We start from the raw sequence: 12,725 nt of genomic DNA, 5'->3' as shown, positions 1-12,725 counted from the left end.
CACTTGTTACATAAATTATAAATTCAGCTCAGTGCAAGTTAAATATCTTTTGGGGAAAAAAATAATTCTAAACATTGGGAGGTGACAGCTCCTTTTGATCAAACTGTTTGTACTTTTTAAGCCTTAAATCATCTGGTGGAAATTTATTTTGGTTGGCAGTGAATTTAAAAAAATGGCTACCACACACTATGCACCTTGCCTGTTAGCACTCCATATCAGCACTGATTCCTTTGTATTTGATTTTAAAATTAGAGGTGCAGATATGATTTAGTGAAAATTAAATTATGGAGAGGTGTTCAGAAAGGGTTTATCTTGGAAAAAGCATGGAATAGAAGCAGGTGAGTTTTTGGGCTGAGTTTTTTAAAAAACATAGCAAGAATGATATCTATTGAAATACTGATTATGCCAGTTGATTTAGAAGACAGCAATTGAGATTTCATTATTAAATACCCCTTATTCTATAATTTGATGCAAATGACTCGTCAAAATGATCTTGTACTTGACATACATATGCACACTTCCCAGCAGGAATCTTAGGTGTGGGAATAGTCCCTTCTCATCAAAAGTTGGGGTGCTGTGGCATATTGGGGAGCCACTTCTGCCATAGCAAAGGTTAGCAAGCAGGCTAAGCATCACAACTAAACTTGCTGGATTTGCAGTGAATTTGATTGCATTTTTAGCAAAAGTTACAATTATCCACACTATGGAATGTAGTTATAAATCTTGTCTGATAGATTTGTGAATAGGCAATTTGTGTCTTATTTTCTGACATCTTATGGTATGAATGTTGTATTTGAGATAATGGAAATAGTATGGCAAGATTAATGATGCAATGTAGGTTAGATTTTTTTTAACCTCTTGGGACTTGGACTCAAGTTCATCTATACTTGATGTTGCCAAAGCCATTTGAAATTAAAAGGTGCACGGTCTATTGTGAACTTTAGCTTTGCACGCCATACTTACAGATTAAAATAATATTTATTGCCTATCCTATGTGGGTCTACTCTTATTCCATTTCAGTCTTTCAGCATTTGTTTTCCTTTTGAAAACATACTACTAGTCCCAACAACTTCTGTGCTCGTGAGAGTCAAATTTCTCTATTGAACTAAATATACTTCTATTTATTTCAAAGATGTATGTGTTAGTAGGCTAATTGGTCACATGGGTGGAATTGGGCTGCGCAGGCACATTATGCTGGAAGGGCCTGTTACCGTGCTCTATCTTTATGGCCTCTGCATTTTTGCTGCACATCTATTCTGTCCAAAAAATACATATTTCTGCCATTAAAAAAAACTTCAGTTTTTCTGACAGCTGTAATCTCTCCTTTCTGGTAATACTCAAAATTTTGCCTGACCATTACTTTTGAATCATGGAAATGCATTGATAGCATTTTAAAATTGATTTGCTGGCCTGTTGCTGCTTGTAGCAACCTTATCACCTGCATTCTTCTGCTCATTTAATTGCTTGTCTATTCGCTGATGCTTTTGCATTTCCCCTAATATACCAGACCTCCTTGTTAAGGTATAATTGCGCCTCCACTGCTTGTTTTTCTTTTTGATGTCCTATGTTGCAGATTATTTTGTTATTGATTGGTTAGGCTATGGGTAATTATTGTCCCTTCTTGAACTGTCTCGTTGGGCTTCATTGTAGGGCACTACATCGTTATGGTCTTTGCATTGTGCTGACTATATTGGGTATACTTTTCCATCCCTGAAGGGCATCTGGTGATCCAGATAGATTTCTAAATCCCTAATTATTTATGTGCGCTGTGAATAAGTAGTCCTGAATTTGATGCTTTGAGGTACACTGCCTTCTGTGGTCTGAATAAAGATCCTTTGTTCTCTACCCCCACCCTAGGACAGGGCTAAAAGGTACAATTAAAGCTGCAACTCTTGGGCTACCTCAGAAGCCAGTTAAGTTTGACATTGGACTGGAGCTTGCACACAGGCCAGATCAGGCTTGACATTAATCTCTCTAAAAGTGTCTTGGCAATGTAAGATCATATTTTCATGTTCCAGATTTTCTAAAATAAATTTAATCTTGGTACCATGATTTGAATTCTGATTTCCTTATTTATTGGCTCAACTTTGTATTTCTAAATTAATTAAAATTAAGTTCGATGAAAACGTTGCCTAACTATACTATAATAAAACCAGTATCAAAAGCCTGTACCAGATGCTGCTAGTTGCAGTTTTGATTTAATTTTGTTAGAAAAATTCCAAAATGTAAAGTATTGTCTGATGACATTAGTAATTGGATACAAGAAGCATTGCAATGAGTATTTTATGTGACTGAACAAGTTTTTCATTGCTTCCTTCGGTGTACTGGGGGATATAAATACATTTGAATATAGTTCCATTTGCACGTCAAAATGAAATTAACAGTGCAAATCTATATGGTGCTATACATTGTGCGAATAAAGCAATTGATACAGTGCTAGAGAAGCATGTGATGAGAGAAAGTGATTGAGCATTAACTTTTTCTTGTGACACAGATAAAGATTCTCAACTGAAGCACTGACTGTTTCCAATCTGTTGATGCTGCCCGACCTACTGAGTTATTCCAGTGCTTTGTGTTGAATATTTGTTCCATTTCTTTTCAAAGGATTGCTAGGTTGTGATTCTCTAACTTCCAAATTAGGCATCAGCAAGAATTGATTCCCTGTGAACCTCTATCACACCTAGTGGGAAAATTTTTTAAAATGCTCTTTGCTGCTGTCAAAAAAGTGCATTGAAGAATCTAAAGGTTGTTTTTACACCATCTCTTAAAATGCTAGTTTCAAGTGGCACCAGCAACCAGTGATGAATCATATGCTGGAAAAGCCATTAAATAAAACCAACATCATGTGGTTACTAGGCCTGGCAGCATCAATGGAAAAGAGCAAACAGTTGACATTTCAAGCTGAGACTGTTCATTAAGAATGGAAAGGAAGGGCAGAAGTCAGAATAAGGCAGGGGAGGGAAGGAAGTAGTACAAGTTGGCAGATGATGTGTGAAACTGGGGGGAAGGGGTGAAGTAATAGGCTATAAAATATATCAGTAGATAGACTGTATCCAGATATCAAGAAAGGGGACAGAGGTGTCAGAAATGGACATTCTATCCACTGATATCTTCTATAAACCCACTGATTCACAGCTTTCTGGACTATACCTCTCCCCATCCTGTCATGTAAAAATGCTATTCCCTTTTCTCAGTTCGTCTGCATCTGCTCTCAGGTTGAGGCTTTTTATTCCAGAAAACTGAGATGTCCTTCAAAGAAAGGGGCTTCCATTCTACCATCAATGCTGCCCTCACCTGTAACTTACAGTTCGCGAACACCTGTCCTCACCCCATCCTCCTGCCACCACACCAGGGAATAGAGTTCCTCTTGTCCTCACCTACCCACAAGCTCCACATCTGGCGCATAATTCTTCGCAGCTTCCATCAGGTCCAATGGGATCCTGCTACTAAGCACATCTTCCCACCCATTTTATGCTTTCTGCAGGGATGTGACTCCCTTGTCCACTTGTCCCTCCCGTAACTTATCCTTGTAAGTGGAACAAGTGCTACACCTGCTTCTACACTTGGGTAGCCTCTAATCTGATTTATCAAACTTCTAGTAATTGTCTCCCACTCCTCACACACCTCCCCCTACAGCATTCTCCATTCTGGTTTCCCTCTCACACCTCCTCTTACTTGCCCATTACCTCCCTCTGGTAATCTTCCCCCTTCCCTTTCTTCCATGGTCCTCTGTCCTCTCTTAATCAGATTACCCTCCTCCAGCCCTTTATCTCTTTCACCAATCAATGTCCCAGCTCTTATTCTGACTTCTCTCCTTCCTTTCCAGTCCCGATGAAGGGTCTTGGCACGAAATGTCAACTGTTTACTCTTTTCCATAGGCCTGGCCTGCTGAGTTCCTCCAGTATTTTGTGTGTGTTGCTTTAGGTTTCCAGCATCTACAGATTTTTTGGTGTTCATGTGGTTCCTTGCTGATGCAGGAATTTTAAATTGGAAGTGTCCCTTCTTGTTCTGAGTTGGTCCAGTGTATTGAGTTTGATGTTCAGCTGAAGAGCTAATAACAGCTGAGAATAGTTCAAAAAAACTAATTGGCAATGCATTAATAATTGATTAAACCCTACTCATTTGGATTATTCTTTTGACTTGTGTACATTCTAAAGGAAGTAATGAGTAATCTATAAATATTTTGGATGTTCTTTGTTCCTGAAATTAATAGCCACTTAATCCTGCACTTAAAATTTCACCCCTGTATGCTTTGCCCTTCAATTCCCTTGCAGTCCTCTTCGAATTGAGTATGTACTCACTCTGGTGAATAAAATGGCATTTTTTTAAAAAATGGCTGCAGAGAAAACCATTGAAATGCAGGGCCATCTTTCCTTCACAAGCAAATAACCCTGATAAGTTGATCTTGGTTTCATCTTTATCAGAATTGATCGGCCCCCTTAGTTTTGATCTTGGTGAGGGTTGGGAAACTATGTCAGTGGGAGAGGTAAGAGTAATACCTTCTAGTTTAACAGTATTTGATTATGGGAGCAAAGATCATGGCATTTTGGGATGGTATGAGTGTCTAGTGTTATACTTGATGTAAAGGAAGAAGCTTGCAGTTGGTATTGGTTCATTATTATCACACACTAAGATACACTGCAAAGCTTATCTTGTATATTGTTCATACAGATCAAACTGTTACACAATGCATTGAGCTAGTATAAGGTAAAACAATAATGCAGTAAAAAGTGTAAAAGCTGCTGAAAGGGTACAGTAAGGTAAACAGTAAAGTGCGAGATCTTAATGAGGTAGGTTATGAGGCCAAGAGTCTGATAGCAGTGGAACAGAAGCTGTTCTTGAGCCTGGTGGAACTTTTATAACTTTTGTATCTTCTGCTTGATGGGAGAGGGGAGAAGAGGTGATCCAGGGTGGTTGGGGTCTTGGTCAATGTGTTGTACTGCCTCAGCATAATCAGTGTCTATAGGGGGGAGACTGGTTCCTGTGATGTGTTGAGCTGTGTCCGTAGCTTTAGTTTATTGTGGTCACGCGCAGAGCAGTGGCCATACTAACCTGTTATGCATTCATAACAGAATGCTTTCTATAGTGCATCAATTTTTTTAAAAATGCTAGAGTTATGGGGGCATTGTTGGGCAGTTATTGTCTATAGAATGTCATTGACAGGTGTGACACCTTCAGTTCCTTTATTAATAATTATTCCTTTAGAGAGTTGCTTTCAACTCCTGGTATTGAAGTAGCCCATACCAATTTACAGAAGTACTTGAATAATGCGTGGCTTGCGACTGTAACCAGTGGGGAATGAATTTTGAGTGAGAAGCCTGGTGTTACTCGACATTCAATGTACAGGTTTCCCCCGCTATCCAAAGGTAGAACGTTCCTATGAAACAGTTTGTAAGCCGAAATGGCGTAAAGCAAAGAACCAATTACCATTAATTTATATGGGAAAATTTTTCGAGCATTCTCAGACCCCAAAAGTAACCTACCAAATCATACCAAATAGCACATAAAACCTAAAAAACACTAACATACAGTAAAAGCAGGAATGATATGATAAATTCACTTACCAGAATTGGGAAGATTAAGCCAAAACCGATTTGTAGAAAAAAATCGGCACGTGCATGCATGCGCACACACCTGCCCGCGCAAGGCTTCATGGTCATGGTAGTCTTTCTCGGGGTAAACACAAGTTTAAAGCAAGCGTCTTTTTTCATAAAAGCAAATTCTCTTTCAGTTAGCGAAAACGTACTAATATAGGTCTTTCGTAAAAGCAAAATGTTGTAAAGTGATCATTCGGAAAGCAGGGGACACCTGTATTGATTAAGACTCCCAGAGTTAACCTCCAAATATTAATGGCATCAGCACTGGTGCTTTAAAAGTGCCTGACTTGTCTGCCTGTTCACAGCATCATTATCCACAAAATGTCAGGAATATGATGAAAACTTGCCATTGGTTCAAACTCCTGGATATTGTAGCAGCAAAGGTCATAATGTAGCACACAGCAGGTAACTTGGCCGGTACATTTGCTAATTCTCTCCATCTTCATTGCTGGGCACTTTGGCTGCAGGATGTACTGTACATTCTACAGGAAGAGCTGGACAATTCTCCCTTGTGACCTTCACCTCAAAACGAACTTCAATGCAACTTCCTTTCCAAGGTGCCTTCTACAGCAACTTGTAATGATATATTGGCCTTAGTAAACTTTGCAAAATACTTTGTGGATGATATTTAAATGTCAACAAGGCCATAGTGTTGATTAGGAAGCAAGGCCACAGAATTTGGTTCACCAAGTGTGGAGAATTGGAAACCAGCCAGAAATAATGGAAGTTGGAAACTGACATGGTACAGGTAAAGTGTTAGTGGAAGCTAGATGAAAGTAGAGGCTGAGATGGATGGACTTGCAGGTATTGTGATGAAAGTTTTATAGCAGGACTGCAATTTATCATGACATCCCACTTTGAAATCACTGAAGCTCTATCATGGCCTGCATTCTTCCTTATTCCTCATGATTTCCACCTGGTGATAGGATCTTCTGCTTATTACCTTGTCTTCTGGAGCTCTTCCTTTCCTTTGGCTAGGTCTCTTCCTATTTTCACTTCTTCCTCTCGCTGTTCTCATGAATACAGAAAAGCAGGAAAGTCAACCCAAAATGATACATAATCAATCTGCTATGACAAATTAGAACAAAACTCGATCAGTCTGTCCCTGTGGTTGTTTTCAACAGACAAGAATTCTTATTTAAGTAGGTTATTCTAAAAGGTCAGGCTACTTGTTGTTCTGCTAACGCATGCCTGGTTGTATAAATGCAATCTTTTTCCTGAAAATGGTTATCATAAATGATCTATCATGTTGCAATTCCATCATGATCTGTCAAATTTTCTTACAAAAGGACTAAAATTAAGTTTTTAAAAAAAAATCTTGTGCAGAGTGGAGGACGACAGTGCCCACCTGTTTGGTATCTGGGATTTTTATTTATTTAGCAATAAGACATGGAACAGCCCCCTCTGGCCCAAAGTGCTGCACCACCCGGCAACCTCCTATTTAACCCTAGCCTAATGAGAAGACAGTTTGCAATGACCATTTAAACTACTAAGTGTACATCTTTGGAATGTGGAAGGAAATTGGAGAATTTGGAGGAAACCCACACGGTTATAGGGAGAACATAAAAGCTCCTCACAGATGTCATTGGAATTGAACTTCGAATTCCGGAACACCATGAGCTGTAATAGTGTCACACTCACTGCTATGCTACTGTGGTGCTCTAGGGTATAAAAGACAAGTTATAGAATCATAGACCACTACAGCATAGAAACAGACCCTTTGCTCCATCTAGTCCATGCCAAGCTATTAATGGGCCTAGTTCCATTGACCTACACCCAAACCATATCCCTCCTATCCATATTCAAATTTCTCTTAAATGTTGAACCCACATTCACCACTTCTGCTGGCAGCTCGTTCCACACTCACAACACTGATAAAGTTACCCCTCAGGTTCTCCTTAAAAATTTCATCTTTCACCCTTAACCAGTGACTTCTAGTTCTAAGGTTTTCGCCCAATCTCAGTGGAAAAAGCCTGCTTGCATTTACCCTATTCTATACTCTTTATAATTTTGTATACCTTTATCAAATCTCTACCAAATCATCTATGCTCCAGGGAATAAAGTCCTAACCTATATAGCCTTTCCCTATAATTCAGGTCCTTAACTCCTGGCAGTGTCCTTGTAAATGTTCTCTGCGCTCTTTCAATCTTATTGATATCATTCTTGCAGGTAGGTGGCAATACTCCAAATTTGGTCTCATTAACATTTTGTACAACTTCAACATAACATCCCAACTCCTGTACTCATACTTTGATTTATGAAGGCTAATGTGCTAAGTGCTTTCTTTATTACCCTATCTATGTGTGCACTGTCAAAGAATTATGGATCTGTATACCCAGATCCCTCTGTTCTACCAAATTCTTGAGTGTCCTACTGCTAACCATGTAAGACCTACCCTGGTTTGCCCTCCAGAAATACAACACCTCACACTTGTTTGCATTAAACTCGTGTCTTTCATTTTTCAGCCCATTTTTATTGCCTTCCTCACTGGCCATAAAGCTCCCAATCTTGGTGTCATCTACAAATTTGCTGATCCAGTTTACCACATTATCACCCAGATCATTGATATAGATGATAAACAGACCCAGCTTCGTTCCCTGCGGCACACCACTAATCACAGGCCTCCAGTCAGAGGGGCAACCTTCTACTATCACTCTCTGGCTTCTCTTGTAAAGCCAATGTGTAATCCAGTTTACCTCATCCTGAATGCCAAGTGACTGAACCTTATTGACCGACCTCCCACATGGGACCTTGTTAATGCTTAATTTAAATTGTATTTCCATTGAAGGTAGCACCAGAAAGCTCATGAATTGGCCTCTTTCAAGATCCTGAATCACGTATGAGCACACAAAGATGTTGCTTAGTCTATGTCTTGTCACACTTAACGGGTTTTGAGTATTGTGGTGGCACCACACTCCACCCTGTCAGCTCTTGGCCAGCAGACTTGTACAGAGACAAATTGTGGCCTTCCAGGTGGTCTATTCTTTCTCCACTTCTGTAGTAAGCTGCTTAGTAGTCCCACTAGCTAGGCCCATTATCTACAAGTCGTGCCTACCACTACTTGTAGATGGTTGTACTGATGTTGATTTACCTGTGTTGCAATCAGACTCCTTTGGGGCTTGAGACATTTTCTGCAGTGTTGTAACTGTTGATGTTCTGGCATTCTTGATTTGTTGTTTCCTCTCTTTCTCCTCCCTCCCCCTTCCACTGGCCACAGGTTTCCAGATTATCTGTAAGGAAGTATAAACTTGGTATTCTTTGGGTTAGGGCAGTCATTGATAGTTCTGTAGTTGTCATTTTGCATTCTTAAGTCTTTTTTTTATATTAGCATTGGCAGAACATTTCCATACTAGGAAAGAATACTCAATAATGGAGTAATGTAGAGTGAGCACATCACAATATATCATAGGTGGGCGTGCTCTTCCCCTACACTCAACAATCAAAAGGACTCAGACCTGTGACACAGATTTTTATTTTTTCTCTGCTATGACTTAACAGTTAAGCCATCAATTACCTGGGGTGCTGCGGTAGTGTAGCTGTTAGCGTTACAGCTTTGGGCATCAGATTTATTTATTTAAAGATGAAGTACTGCCTGAGCTGTAATAGTGTTGTGCTAACCGCTATGCCACAGTTGCGCCTCATTTGTAGTTCAATTCCGGTGTCTTCTGTAAGAAAGTTTGTATATACTTTCTGTGGGCACGTGGGTTTCCTCCAGGTGCTCTGGTTTTCTCCCACAGGCCAAAGACATACTGTTAATTGGTCATTGCAAATTGTCCTGTGTTTAGGTTGGGGTGAAGTAGGTAGGTTGTTAAGCAGTGCACTTATTGGGCTAGAAGGGCTTGTTCTGTGCTGTACATCTAAATAGATCATAAACATTGTTAATATGACAGCTGTAGTGAAGAACTATTTCGTCATTTTCAGCATGATAATCTACAGTAGCAATAAATCCTGATTTTACTTATTCATTTTGGTATCTGGCCTCTGCTGCCAAGGCTAGTGTTCATTGCCCTTGAAGGTGATGATGAGGCACAGACTTAAACTGCTGCTGTCTCTCTGGTAAAGGTGTTCCCATGTGGTACTGGTGGGCAGGATGTATAAATATTTATACCCAGTGACAATGAAATTAATTATGGCTTATTCTTTAAACTTCTGGCACCTAGTTGAGGAACAAATTTGAGGTTTTGTTTTTCCACAATGTGTACAGTGTGCTTTTAGTTTTTTTCATTTTTGCTCAGAGTTGTGCTACAGTTTACTAGAGCTTAAATGTTCATCCTTGAATTTTCTCTTTCCAAAACTGTCAGGAATATTTGCTTCCAATATTTTGTAAAATGTGATGAGTTGTTCATTATGCTGGGGTTTTTTAATGCTTGGGCCACTGTGAACCACTCCTGTGCTTTTGTTTTCATACAAGCTTTATATCGTGCTATTGTTTATTACATTATGTTCCGGTTACTCTGAAAAAATGTATACATTAAATGAATGATGTCACTAGTTTGCTGAAAGGGAAAAAACTCAATGGGCAACATCAGCAAAATGAAACATCTGAAGGGATTGCGTCCATGTAACCTGGACTCACCCCTAAGGAATAAGAAGGATACTTTTGTTTGAAGAATGAGAGACCAAACAATGTAGGTAATATTGCTTACTTATTTTGGATTGTGCCATGCTATGTTTCAAATAGATTATTAAGGCCGTTGAATACCTAGGTGGTATAACATGTCTTTTTATTACTATGAAAATTAGGTCCAATGGAGCATTCACAGAGCAGTTCTCAGAACTCTGTAATAAAGTAAGTGGTTTTTAAATTTTGTGACATTTTAATAGAATTGTATATTATGTCTCAGTCAACATTTATTTTTGAGTATTCTGGTTACCATGCTTCTTAATTTTGGTGTGCCCAGCTGGCGCAGAATGGGGAATACTGACAACAAACAGCTGGTGAGTCCTGGACAGTTGATGGCCCTGTTGTTTTTTGTTGTAGTCAAAATAATGTGACCTAGGCAAAGACTATTGAACAAGTAAATGTATGTTACTTTAAATGTAATTATTTGTTTAGTATTACATATGATTTAAGAGAAAACTTCAAAACCAAATTTCAGAGACATTGTGTCCTTAGATGATGGGCTTGTTTTTTCCTTCAGTAACCAATGAAGAACTGCACTGCAAAACAATATAGGCTAGAAAGTGGGCAGATATTTTGTAGTTACTACTTTATGTAGAAAGTGTGAATTACTACATTTTAAAATTAAGAATGGGAAGGGTCATGTAAATTTTAAAAGGATGTGGAGGAACAAATGAACCTTGATGAACTTGTATACAGATTATTGAAGGTGGCAGTGCAAGTGAATAAGCCTTTTATCAAAAGACTAGTGTAGTGGTTGATTTTTAACCCTCGGGATATTTATTGATCAGGTGGTGGTAAACTTGCATGAAGGCTTATTCGGCAAGAGTATTTAATATAATTTTGCACATCCCATTTCATGAAAGTAATGGAGAAAATACAGGTTTGTTAGGAGGTGATGCAGGTTGAGAAAATGTAATCAATAAAGACCAAGTTCGTGCTGAAGGAGATCAGGGAAGATTTAATAAGTCAAGAAGGCTATCCCAGCAAGGAAGCATAGATTTAAGTCAAAAGGAGATTTCAAACATTTAGAGTAGTTAGAATGTTCATTTTTTGCCATTAGCTCTGAAATGAATTAAATATTTTTTTAAAAATTAGATAATTGCTTCTTGTAAGTAATGGGCTTCAATTAAGTGAAATGTGAAAAGTTTGAAGGAGAAGCAAATAAGTGGAGGTAAAGTCGGTGGATTGAAAGAAATATGGGCACAGGCATTTTGGGATAGACGATCTGTGCTTCAACAGTTTATTACTCTATACAGAATTTCTTTTGTATCTGTTTACAATCTAAGTACACAACTTAAAACTTACAGCTTTTATTATTGGGTCCTTGGCACCTGATAGAAGGCAAGCTACAGATGGATTATTGTATTTATATTTCAAAAGTATGTTCCCAGTAAGTTGAGTTTTAGATATGATTATTTTTCTTCCTGCACTGACATTGTTAAAAACATAATAATGATTCAGCCTTTCAATTTGTGCATGATTATTAAAGTAAGATACAGACATTACACAGAACAATCCATCTGTTCAAAATGGTAAACAGTTGGGGCTAAAATGTTCCAATTACAGATTAGCCCTTGACAGATTACTTTTCAGTTTTGGTGAGTTGAAAACACAGAAGCTTGTAAATAATTCTGATTTTGTTTTTCTCTCAGTACACCTGATCCTTTATGGCCAGTTGCAGCTTTTTGCCTCCCATAAAACATAAGGGATTTTGTCTCGTCGGACTATGGTGGGTTCTATTCTTTATTATTTAAGCTGAGATCCATGCTTGATGTTGAATAGACTCAAACTAGTGATTTTGAGGAGTTAAGATTTTGATTCAGTTTGTCTTAAATACAATGTTCAATATTGGTGAATGTAATAAAAATATAGAATTATGTTCTCGTGTCTTATAAGCAATAAACCAAATTTAAATAACTATTTTTGGCATTCCGTTTTAAAGATTTAAAAATTTTTTTTAGCATTTTAGTTTCTGCTTGCAAGTACGCAGAATTTCTGCGCAAAAGTAGCAAATGGAACCAAATGATTAAAACTACTGTCCTAACTGCCACCTATGCAGGGGTTTCTTTAGATTCTGTTTCAGCTTGGCTCAGCTTTAACCATGCTATCTTCAGGGGTTAAAATGCTCGTTTTAAATAGTCATCTAACCTGTAATGGGGTACGTTAAGACTCTTAGGAACAAGGCCTGTTAGAAGACCGTAGAAGTTCATATGCATTATGCTACATTATTTTTTGACCCTGCTGCTTTTGAACCGCATACTTCTATTTAAATTTGATGCATTAACTTGTTTTGCTGGTAAAAAGCTAATAAAGATCCGTGCTAGCGGCAACGAGCAAAACAGCACCAGTTCTGAATATCGTTATCTTTGCGCAAAATAAAAAGGGAAATAATTCACAGCAAGCAGCTATGAACAAAAACAGTATTCTTGATGGTAGTATGATGCGCAAAAAAAAAAGAAACTTAGCGATACTCATGCAACTATGAGCGGTGGTGCCCTCTTTAG

At 38.4% G+C, this 12,725-nt stretch overlaps 1 protein-coding gene across 6 annotated transcripts in view; it reads left to right on the top strand.

Annotated features, from left to right (window-relative positions):
• Window positions 1-12,725, top strand: part of LOC140741115 (zinc finger CCCH domain-containing protein 10-like) — a 76,165-nt gene that overhangs the window by 41,742 nt on the left and 21,698 nt on the right. For 2 of the 6 annotated variants that reach the window (XM_073070899.1, XM_073070896.1), the window contains exons 2-3: window positions 10,341-10,386; window positions 11,874-11,950. The exons of 2 other annotated variants lie outside the window; for them this stretch is intronic. The gene's annotated coding sequence lies outside the window, so the exon portion shown is untranslated. Of the gene's footprint in view, window positions 1-10,089; window positions 10,230-10,340; window positions 10,387-11,873; window positions 11,951-12,725 lie in introns of those variants that run through there. 2 more of the 6 variants (XM_073070898.1, XM_073070897.1) reach the window with 2 other exon arrangements.

Source organism: Hemitrygon akajei, chromosome 18 (assembly GCF_048418815.1).
Source record: "Hemitrygon akajei chromosome 18, sHemAka1.3, whole genome shotgun sequence".
NCBI lineage: Eukaryota > Metazoa > Chordata > Chondrichthyes > Myliobatiformes > Dasyatidae > Hemitrygon > Hemitrygon akajei.
Note: the sequence above shows the minus strand (reverse complement) of the source record. Positions and strands in the feature narration are given on the sequence as shown.